Source organism: Ursus arctos, unplaced genomic scaffold (genome assembly GCF_023065955.2).
Source record: "Ursus arctos isolate Adak ecotype North America unplaced genomic scaffold, UrsArc2.0 scaffold_12, whole genome shotgun sequence".
In the NCBI taxonomy this organism is placed as follows: domain Eukaryota; kingdom Metazoa; phylum Chordata; class Mammalia; order Carnivora; family Ursidae; genus Ursus; species Ursus arctos.
In genome coordinates, this window is record NW_026622786.1 from 67,449,413 (window position 1) to 67,457,565 (window position 8,153).

Genomic DNA, 8,153 nt, shown 5'->3' on the forward strand with positions numbered 1-8,153 from the left:
TCCGGCAGACAACTTGAGTAGGACACAGGAGCATGTCTTGAACTCTATTGAGCACTTGTGTGCCAGGCCCAGCACTAGGTGCCAAGGACAGGGGATACAGAGATAAATAAAGCACCAGGGACACCTGGGTGGCTCAGTCGATTAAGCGTCTGCCTTCGGCTCAGGTCACAACCTCATGGTCCTGGGATCTAGTCCTGCATTGGTTCTCTGCTCAGCAGGGAGCCTGCTTCTCCCTCTGCCTGCTGCTCTCCCTGCTTGTTGCGCGCTCTTTCTCTCTCTCTCTCTCTGACAAAATCTTTGAAAAAAAAGTAAATGAAGCTCCATCCCTGCTTTTGAGGAACTTCAAGTCCTAAGGAGAATGAGACAACGAGGTGAGTTACACTTCAACATGGAAAATGTGAAAAGTATAAACAAATCCAGTTGTGAACTCTAGAGGCTGAAGGGAGAGGGGAAAAAAGAAGTGGGGGCTGGTGGGCAAGTAAAGGGGCAGGAGCAGATGCTTCTTCCGTCTCCAAGAGCAAGAAATACCTGTCCCCAACCCACTGTTAGGAATGACAGAGGTGCATTTCTTAACACTGTGAATGCTGTTACTCTCCTATCTTAGAAAAACAAAATATCTGGGTACGGAGCACTGTGAAGACAAAGGGAGAATCTGGTTAATTCTGCTAAAAGAAGGAAGGGTCCAGGGAAAAGTTTAAGACATTTGAGCTGGGCCTTACAGGATGCACGGGTTTTGAGCAGGCAGAGACGTGCCGCAGGGTAGGGCAGGCAGAGAGAACAGCCAGGACCCGGAGGACTCGTGCTAATAGAGACCACACCGCCGAGCCTGCCGCAGTGAGCTCTGTGTCTTGTAGCAGAGGAGGAAGCCGACAGCAGTGTGGGAAGTGCCCTGGCTTCATCAAGTCAGCCCGCTTCCCGTCCTGTCGGAATCATGCACCGATGGTGTGAGTTAGTGGCAAGGGGCCCAACCATTTCTTTGCCTCCATTTTCTCATCCGGAAAAGAGAAAGTAATGCCTGGCCCGGGGTTGCATGTTGCCCAACGGTAGGAGGGAGGCATCCTTCACTTTGCACACCGAGGTCCTACTATCAGGCGGGTTGGGAGGATTCAACAAGGCAACACATGTAAGCGTAGCATGGTGGCTGGCACCGTGTGCTCAGTAAACATTAGCTATTGTTAAACAGGCTGCTGCAATTTTAAGGAATGAATCTCTTTGAAGTCCTTTTTATTTATAAAGGTTTATGCATCCTTATCCTTGTTAAGCCATTTATGTGTTCTGAGATTTGAGTACAGTGCAAGATGCACTTTGCCTAATATTCTGGGCTTCAACCAAAAGCAAAACAGAACAATAAATTAAATTTCTAAGAGGATTTGAATGCTCAGTCTTTTGTCCCCAGTCTTGGTTCATTTGATTCATGCCAATGTATAGAAGTGTCAAATATATTTATATTTATTAATAAAACCTGTCTTCTGTGACCATCCAACGTTTCCTTTGGGAACTTTTTCTAGTGTAATTTTGTGACCCTGAAATTTAAAGATGTTTGTTTTATCTTCTCCTTTTCTATCCAGAAGCAAGGCTGTTTCGAGTGGATTAGTTGATTAGAACATCTGACTCAGAAAATGGGACAGCCATGAATTTGCCTGAAGATTCAGAAACATGGCTAGGGGGCAATGATTATTACCAGCCTTCAAATGTCAGCAAACACTTCAGGGTTGCAGGAGAGAGAAAATAAAACACACAAGGTTTAATGGCTTTTGCTATGGGGGTGTTTGGGGCAGCGAGGATGGAATTATTTGCTGAGAGTCTTTTTGTTACTTGTCCAACTGGATTAACTGAAGCCTGGTAACACTCTGTCTTGTAAAACAGAACACAGCCTTTAGCTACTCACCAGTCCACATAGAGAAGGCAGAGGTTAGGGTCTTTCAAGATCGAGTCAACAGAGTTTGTGATTATACCGAGGACCATGACTAGGTAAAGTCAAAGGAGCTTGGCTGGCACCTGGGTGGCTCAGTCACTTAGGGATCCGACTCTTGGTTTCGGCTCAGGTCATGATCCCAGGGTTCTGAGAAAGAGCCCTGTACTGGGCTCTGTGCTCAGTGGGAAGTCGGCTTGAAGATTCTCTCCCTCTGCCCCTCCCCCCCACGCGCGCGCGCGCTCTCTCTCATTCTCTCTCTTTAAAATCTTAAAAAAAAAAAAAAAAAAAAAACAAGAAACTTGATTAATCCCAGGTGGGAATCAGACTCTGAGCCTGGCATTCAGAGTGCAAGATGTTTATTAGGGAATGTCCTGGATCCACACCAGTGGAAGGAAGGACACAGGATTGGGCTGGGGAGAGGTCGAGCTGTGATGTGGGCCTGGTAGCAGCCTTGGCCAACCCCAGGGGGCTGTTGAGCTAAAATGACGCATCAGCTCTCACATTAGGCTGAAATGACTGTGCCTTTATACCTATTAGTCATTGGATGTGGGCTGCGCCCTGAAGGCTGGGACCATGGACAAGGTGGCTCTGCAGCTGGGGGAGTCCCTTGGGAGGCTGACCTTGAAGGCTGGCTCCCCATAGAACTGCCAGCAGCTGGGGCAGGTCCTTCCTGTCCTCGCCTCTCCTCACCTCCAAATTCTGTTAACATATGTGATCCAAACCAGTTCCAGAAGCTTCACTGGACAGAGAGAAGCTCCACCCTCTCCCTTTCCCAGTTTACTCCAACAAAATAAGGTCTCAAGGGACTCACTATCCAAAAATTACTCAACCACTGGCAGCACCCTCCCCCACCCCCCAACGCAAAAATACAGATCCAATTCTAGCTGTGGGGGGCAGGTTGTGTTTTTCCCAAGCAGAAATTAGAAGGACATTGTACAGCCCTGATCTTCTGCAGGCTCCAGACCCACAAATACACATAACTACCAGGCAATGCCAGCGGCTATCTTACCTCGGCAACAGGAGGCTCAAATCCGAGCTCCTCATTTTACTGTATTTGCTTTAGCATATAGCTCTCCAGCCAGCCACCAGTCCTTATTTTTACTGTGTAAATATATATATAACAGTATTTATCATTTTAACCATTTGTAACTGTACAATTCGGTGGCATTAAATACATTCGCAAGGCTGGGTACCCGTCCCCGCTATCTATACCCAAAACCTCTTCATCATCCTCAACATAAACTCCATATCCATTAAACAGTATTCTTTCCTTCCCCGCTCTCCCCACCCCCTGGGAACCTCTGTTCTACTTTGTGTCTCGGTGACTCTGCCTATTCTAGACATCTCATATATGTGAAATCCTACATTTGTCTCCTGTGTGACTGGCTTATTTCACCAAGCATAACGTTTTCAAGGTCCATCCATGTTGTAATACATATCAAAATTCAAACCTTTTTATGTTAAATGATATTCCGTCATGTGAATAGACATTTTGTTTATCCATTCATCTGCTGGGGACTCTTCCTTATTTCTCCCCAGTGATACTGCAACAGTCCCATAAGCAGCCACCCTTAGCAGCCTCTGACCCTTTAATTTCTTCTCTTTCTGTGGCCATAACAATCTTCCTAAATGAACAGTAAGATGCTCCTTAGATATATGCAGTGCCCTTCCCCACCCTCCCTGACCCTATCCCATTCTTGGCTACATCGTGGCGCTCAATGTATGGTGGCATTCCGTGGCCTTAGCATTGCTTCTACCCATTTCTCCAAGCGGGTCTGTTTTACACTGCTTCACATCCGATGCTTCAGCCGCACCAGGCGCCAAACGTGCCATGCCCTGTTACCAACTCGTCTTGCTTTGTGCTGTTTCTTCTGCCTGGTGTATAATGCTTTCCATTTTTCTGCACAGAAATCTCTACTCACCATTCAAAATCCAAATCAAATGTCATACCCGTGAACATACCTCCCCCACTCTGCCAGGTAATTTGTTTCTCCTTTCTCTATTTTCCCAGAGTATTTTGTTCCTACCTCTACTTTCAGTCCTTATTGCAATGTACTGCAATAACTTACTAGCCCGCCTTTTTTATTAGATTGACCTCTGCTTGGACTGTCAATTCTTTGCATATCTGTTCATGTGCCTGGGAGCTAGTACCATCCAGGAAGCATGCCGCGTATGTGAGCAGGATGGTGGGGTGATGCCTGAGGGCAGAGTCCCATCTCTGGGCTCGAAGAGCACCTGCGCTACTGAGCGACAGGACTGGGGCAGCTCACTGCCCCTCTGAGTTTGCCTCTTCATTTGTAAATAACTCAGCATCCTAGAGCAGTACCAAGAGCTACATGAAGTGATTGATGTGGAATCGTCTCTATAAAACCATTCTAAACGGTCTAAAATGGCCAGTTTCACTCGTCTTCCATGAACGTCTCCTTCCAGGTTAATCTGCCCTTCTACGGGGAGTTCCCAGTTTGGTGAATTATTCTTTTAAGAATAAATCACCAATAGTGGGGATGTAATTTTGGAGTAAATTATTCATTTGCGTTATTTTCACAGTGTTGGGTTTGCTTGTGTACGTGGTTGGAAACGCAGGAATGCAGAGTTCAGGCAGTGAAAGAAGGAACTTTCTAATTGTCCGTGTAGTCCAATGGTGGCCGCTGGCTCAGAGGTAGGCAGTTCCCCATCACCAGAGGCATTCAAGCAGAGGCTGGCGAGCTTAACTCCTCAAGGGGGCGGGTCAGAGAAAGTATGACCTGGCCTGAGGGGCAAAGGAGAGCTGAGCTAGCTGACCCCTGAGGATCCTTCTCTTTCTCAAGGGGAGTGATTCTAAAATTTATATACAAACCACTCTGAGAGAGGGATCAGGCTTTTGTATCCTATTCAGGGGATAAGGTGAAATGGTGGGGGTTTTCTTTCCACTTTAAGTGAAAGTTGTGGATTTTAGGTAAGACCACAGTAACAAATCTGACATTTCTACTTTGTGAGTCTGAGCTAAAGCTGAGATTTGGTTTTGAAATATGAAAGTAAACTGTTACTAGCTCAATTTAAGTCTCCAGGATTTATATTTATATATAACCTTTAAAGTTCTCCCAACTCTTCACCCTGGAGAAAAGAAGAAATTACAGTTATCTTACTTAGGGCTGGAAGTCGAGAGAGACACTAGTTGTAGGTTAATGGAAAACTGACCCTGTTTTGCCTGGGCTCCCAGCAGCTCCCACCGCCTTCTAACTGATGTGAACTCTCACACCCAGAGACGTACTTACGAGACTCACATGTTAAATTGAGTGCTTTTGTGGTCCAACTCAATTACAAATCACTCTCAACAATGTTTCTTTGTGGTATTTTTAAGAGTACTATTTGTTTTTAAACATCACCCTTTTATAGTCCAAAGCAACTTCTTAATGTCGTTATTGCTCACGGCAATCCCATTTCAATTCTCCAAAAACTACTTTTCAGTGTTTTTCTCTAGTGCTTTGTGCTGTTTCCACTCCGGTGTGCCAGTGTGCGGCTGGCTTTCCGTGTCCCCCCTCCTCCACTGCCCGCCCGCTCCCTGCCCCCCGAGACAGAGCGGGGATTGCGTCAGAAGCCCGCCACGTGAGCCTTAGAAGACTCCTAGATTTCATCTCACTAATTCAAATCTCTGCACCCCCCCTTATGAAGAATGAAGAAACCGAGGTATGGTGGGGGCAGGGGTTGCTCACAAAGCAAGTAGTAGCAAAATTAAGCTTGGTCACAAGGACTTTCGTGTATCAGAAGACTGTTTGGTTTCCCGGAAGTAGCACATAAAAGCAGGTGCGAGTAGTTTACGTGTCAGGCGATCCCAGGATCGCAGCAGGGCTGTGAGCAGGTGAGACAGCACTTCCTCATTAGGGGAACACATTCAGGATGTGTTTGCAGACAGGCTAACGCTGTGGGCAACCGGGGCTCAAGCCCCTGAGAAGCTCTGGAGATGGTTCACCACAAGCCTCCTGGCTGTTTCCCCAACTGTTGCTTGCCATGGGTTGAGGGCTGTTCCCAAGCTCTTCACTCCCCCACAGGTCCAGCCTGTTCTGTGCAGGGGGCAAAGCATGCTGCTGCAGCCAGAGAGAGCCCCCAGCACAGAGCTGTAGGGCTTTCCGCAGGAAGTCACCCAGCAAACAGCACTGTGCAGGCCTGGGAGACAGGAGCGGGGCAGGGGCAGCCTCTGCGTCAGTGGTCAGATGCAGATTTCGCTCCTGTCTCTGGGCAATAAACCTCAGAGCTCTCTGCCTTCGATGTGAGAGGCTGAAATGAAACATAATTTATAAAGGAGATTAAATGTGTAGGGTATTTGCAAATGAGCAAAGAGTATCTCTATTTTATGGGAACGTACTGTGCACTTCTGCCCCTTACCAAGCCTTTGCTCATGCTTCCCCTGCCTTGCGTGACTTGTTCTAGAAAACTCCTACTCACCTTCCAAAGTCCAGCTCCAATATGAACTTTTCTGTTATGCCCTTTCCTGTTTCCTCAGGAAAAATTAATCACTCCCCCGCTTTGCTCTGACAGCACGTTGAGCTAGCTCTGAAATAACAGGACGACGTAGTGTCGAGCCTCCTGTGCGCCCATCTCAGCTCTACTATTAGTAGTAATAATAGCTAATGTGTATTGAGTTTAATTATGACTTTATGTGCCAGGCACTGTTTAGAATACTTTATGTTAATTACCTCATTGAATCCCCTCAACAACTCTGTGCAGTAGCTGCAATTAACATCTCCAATTTGTAGAGTCAGGTTAAGCAGCTTCCCTGGGATCATGTAGTTAGCAAGGGGCAGAGCCAGAAGGTTCCGGAAGGTCAGGCTTCCAAGTACCCGCTCTAAACCACTGTAGAGAACAGCCATTCTTTGGCTGCAGTAGAGAAGGAGTCCCAAGGATTGAACCCTGCGGGTATTTCTAGCCGTTTGTATAGGGCCTCCTGCTAGGCTAAGAAACATTGTAGAGAATCTTACACAGACTGGCAACACAAGATTTACATTTTACGAAGCTCATTCTTGCTCTAGTGCAGGGCGAATTGGAAGAGGAGAGCTTGAAGACAGAGATGGATGACGGTCTAGAGGCTGGTGCAGGGACTCGGGAAAGAAATGATGAAGCTCCAGGTTTAGCACGAGCTAACCCGCGCTTACCTCCCTCACTGCTCCCCAACATGGCAGGGCTGCCTCTTCTGGACACGCAGGTGGTGCCCTGCACAAGTGCATCTGGCCAGGAGGGCGTGTAGGGCCGGAAGTGCGGCCACCTATAAGCCCCGGCAAGGGGTCACACACACCAAGAAGGAAAGGCACTTTTTGCTCCCTTGCACGAAGAAGCCAGACGGGCTAGTGGGGGCCTTGCCAATGCAGACATTTTAAACTACCTTTTGTTTCCTGATTGTCATGGTTTTCCCCCACCCTGTGTTTTGAATATTTGGTTTCCTCTGCGAAGGATGCTCTTTCTCTCATTCATTAATTTATTCTTTCACTTATTCATACAACACGTTCCTCTTAGCACCCACCCCATGCCAGGTATTTGATGAGATGAATATTCATGCGACCGCTCTACAGATAGGTCACTTTGACATTTTCTTCAAAGGTGAAGTCGGAGGACCATGAGACTATCCTGGGCGCTGGGGACTTCGCTGCTCTGGAAGGCAGCTGGCCATAGTAAGGTCATCCCTGGGAAATATGGCTTCACTTAGGATGTGCAGAATTTTTACACCAAGGTGCACCAACCAGGAAGAGGGTAGAGAAGGAGAGTGTCCATCCTTCTCCCAGCCCTACTGCCACTGACAGCAGGCTCACGCATCTCTGGGCGAGAGGACAGAGGTCTGGACCCAGACAGGCTCGCGTCACAAAGAGAGGGGCACTGAGGAGGCCCGGTAGAGTTTGCAGAAGGGAGGGAGTGAGCGTCGCAGTGCAGGCAGCAGGAGGTTAGAGACTCTGAGGCCTGTGGGGAGCTCTCAGAGGCTGCTGGAAGCTTTTGAATATAGGGATGTTCGATACTTACTTTTAAATTGTGCTTCTGTGGTTTAAGATTCTTTCCCTCCCCGAACGTTCAGTACATTTGGTTGCTCACAAACGCCTCAAGGGAATGGTTTTGGGGAAAATGAGGGGGGAAAGCCGAATTCCCAGGAACGGTCCGTGGGGAGCAGTGAGGAAAGCATGGCCAGGTGAGGTGACACCGATGAGGTCAAAGGTCAGAGGACACAGAAATGTGGAGGCAGCAGCAACAGGAGCTGTTCATAGAGTAAGCTGTGTTT